We start from the raw sequence: 3611 nt of genomic DNA on the forward strand, positions 1-3611 counted from the left end.
TGTGCAGGCAGGGAGGGCAGGGACTGAGCCTCAAAGTTAGGCTGGGACCAGATGGTCAAGCGTCTTGGGCATCTCACCTCTATCCAACAGGGAGCCATAGAAGGGTCTTCAGAAAAGGAGGGACGTGCCCAGACTCATCTTTTAGGAAGACACCTCATGGAGCTTTGGCCCTGTGGCTGGCAGAATCTTCTCCAATTCCCTACCCTCTCATTGCCCCAGTTGTGAATAGGAAAGAAGTCATGGCTGGTAGCTAAAAATATTTCCTAGGCTCAAGTTCCAGATACGATGCCAAATCCAGAGTGAAGAAAGCATTGGTGAAGGAGGCAAGGATGGAGTAAGACTCCTCTGGGTCTGAGGAAGGCTGCAAGATGACTTTTATGGATTGGTGATTTAGTCCCTGATAACCTGGCAGCCTTTAGGGCGAACTTAGTACAGGCTAAGAGAGATCTCAGTGAGTGTGGAATTAACTCAGCCACTGGCCAAACGAGGCAAGGGAGGGCACGGGTTTGGCTGTCTTGATGCCCGTCATCTGGATGGAGATAAGAGCTGGCTTTGATTTCTCCTTCCCTTTACATCTTGAGAAGTTCAGAGTACTTTGTGGGCATGCCCTAAGATGCTGTCTCTCAGTCCTGCAAGAGGCGGGTCAAACAAGGGCAGGGAAAGCTGGAACAGGCACGGATAGTACAAAGAACAAAGAAGAACTCTTGGATTTTCTGAAATTTCCTCCCTGGTCCCCCACCTCATCCGTGTCAGAGAAGAGTGACCTGACTTCCTTGACTTCTAGCTCTACCTGAGATGCACAGAATAAGCTACTTGAGGCTGAGAGCCTGTGGCCTACGGGAAGAGGAGAGGCAGTGTGGGGAAGGAGAGATCTGGGGATCGCTCTGCAATCAAGTCATCTCTCTTGGTGGTGTATACAGGGGCCGAGGGGTCTTAAATCAGCTTTTTTACAGCTGATGTGTTTCCAAGTGACCAGTCTGAGGAGGCAGACAACTCTAGGGTCCTATTTCCACTGGGGGTTATATAATCACCATGTGCAGGACTAACCACCCAGTCACACAGGAAAATTCTAATCTAATCTCCTTGGAGATAAGACTTCCCCTGGCTTTTTGCCATGAATTGATCACCAGCTGGGGCTTCGTGTGAATGTCTCCTGATGAAAACTGAAGCCCAGAGCAGCAGAGAGAACTGAACTGGAACTTAGGAAATGGACCCAGCCCCCAGCCTCCTATTTAGAAATGAGCTGGACAAAATGTCAAATATTTGGTTAAAGCCAAAATCCAGTCTGATAACCAGCTGTGTTCCAAATATCAGATAGGGGTTCGGTTGTCTCTCTGCCACAATGGGGACCTTCTGCTTACTCAGACCTCCCTCTCCCAATCCTCCACCAGATCTAACCCTCCAGCTCCAGCTCCTCGTGGGCTGTGACCTCCTGTGTTCTCTCTCTCCCCAGTTTAGTTCTCCTCAAAGGTCCTGTGGTGGGGCTTCCCTGGTGGCGCAGTGGTTGAGAGTCCACCTGCCGATGCAGGGGACACAGGTTTGTGCCCCGGTCTGGGAGGATCCCACGTGCCATGGAGCGGCTGGGCCCGTGAGCCATGGCCGCTGAGCCTGTGCGTCCGGAGCCTGTGCTCCGCAACGGGAGAGGCCACAACGGTGAGAGGCCCGCGTACCACAAAAAAAAAAAAAGGTCCTATGGTGGAGTCTACCTATTAAATGTGGAAAGAGCCTTAGAGTTCATCCAGGAAAGAAAGAAGAGAGGAAGCAAGGACATTAAGCTTGTTAGTTGCTAAGCTAAGTCGTAGAGACATAGGATCTCACTTGAGCCTTGTGAGAACATGCTAAGGTGGGCAGTATTATCCCCAAGTTTACAAATGGAGAACTGCCGCTCAGCCAAGTTAAGCAAGTCGCCAAGGATTGCACAGCAAGTGGTGGATGTGAGGCTGGAGCTCTGGCCCTGGCTGGAGCTCATTCCTATCCACATTCAGTCCCAAGTAGAGCTGATCTGAGCTCGAGAGAAAACGGCGGTGGAGCAAAAGTCCCAAAGCGAGAGGGACTCCTTGGGCCAGGCTTAAAAGCCGTGCCAAGGGCCACCTGGCTCCAGCTGCCTTCACGGCCTGTGCTGGCCCAACGTCTAACTGCTAGACTAAGAGTCCTTCGTATTGGCAGGGGGATTGGCAGGGGGTGGGGTGGGAGGTGGGTGCAAACTCCTCCGAGAAGCTGATGAAAGCTCCGGATCCTGTCTCTAGAAAACGTACATTCACCCTCACACACATACAGCTTCGGCTGCAATTTCAGGGGGTTCCTGGGCTCCAGAAGTCAGCAATTCTCTCTGAAACCCGGGAGTCCCCATGGGGGCCAAGGTGGGGAAAGAGGGAAAGGGTTTGGAAGCGCAGAGGAAGATGGAAACTGAGCTGCGGGGTGGGGGGAGGTGAAGGAGCAAAGAGGTGGGGTGCAGAGTGGTCAGGGAAGGAGGCGCCCACAGCAGAAGTTCAGGAGGCTTGGGCACCTCCCGGGGTGACGTTTGCTACCATGGAGTGAGCTCATCGAAGGGCATGGTGGTGCTCCGGGAGGGCTAAGGGAGATGGGCCCCCAGGCCAGTCCTGAGCCATCCCAGAGCTGGGTTTTGTTCTAATAAGGGAAGTGGGATTCTGTGACACAGCTCAGATTCCGAAATCTCCATTTGGAAAGTGAATTCAGATCCCTTCACCTGAAGCCAGCAGCGTCCACAGTTAGAATAAAAACCCACAGCGGTCTTGGTCTCAAAGTAACCAAACCTTCCACCTGCCAAGGACAGTGTGGCGTCAGGCTAATGCAGCCACCAAGCCAGCCTGTTAAAAATAATGGTTATATAAAGAAAACATCCTCAGAAAAGAACCCTTACTAATCTGGGCTGGGCTAGAATAAACGTCTCCTGTTCGGACCTACCCCCAAGGTGATGATTTATTTCTTCCTTGAATTGCTCCCCCAGTTCTGCGCATTCACAAGCTTGCTCAGCAGACCCCTAAACAGAGCGTTTTGGGTTTTCCCAGCTGTTCCATTTCCAGCCTGTTCAGTTCATGTCAGGTCCCACCTCTGGGCTTGGCCCCTCCTTCTCCCCACCCTCTCGGCTTCCCCTTCCCGCTTTTTCTCTCCCTCCTCCTCCTGCTCTGAGATCCCCGATTGGCCTCCCTTCCAGGCTGCCTCTCACCTTACCGCCTCCTTGACTCCCATTCCCAGGGGCCCACAGGTGTGTGTGGAAACGGGGGCAGCTTCTGATCCTGGGCCTTGAAGGAGAGACGAGGAAGGGAAGGGGGAAGAGGCACCGGCAGCACAGGTGTAGCCTTGGCAGCAGGCTGCTCTCTGATTTCTCACTGTTTTGGGGAACAAGCACGCAGGTATCCCTGTGTCACCAAGAGGGAAACGGCCGTGTCAGTGAGTCATCTCACGAGCACCCATATCCCCAGCGCCTGCATCCAACAGGACACTGCCTCCATCCCATCATCCCACAGTGAGTGGCCCTAGCAAGGCATTTCTGGAAAAGGGTTTCTGGTCTTTTCTGTTGTGGAAGTCAGCCCTGCCAGCCCGCTCCCGTCTCCCCCTGCCCCCCCACCGCGCTCCCCTGTTTCCCTCCA

This window comes from Lipotes vexillifer, unplaced genomic scaffold (genome assembly GCF_000442215.2).
Source record: "Lipotes vexillifer unplaced genomic scaffold, Lipotes_vexillifer_v1.1 scaffold393, whole genome shotgun sequence".
In the NCBI taxonomy this organism is placed as follows: domain Eukaryota; kingdom Metazoa; phylum Chordata; class Mammalia; order Artiodactyla; family Lipotidae; genus Lipotes; species Lipotes vexillifer.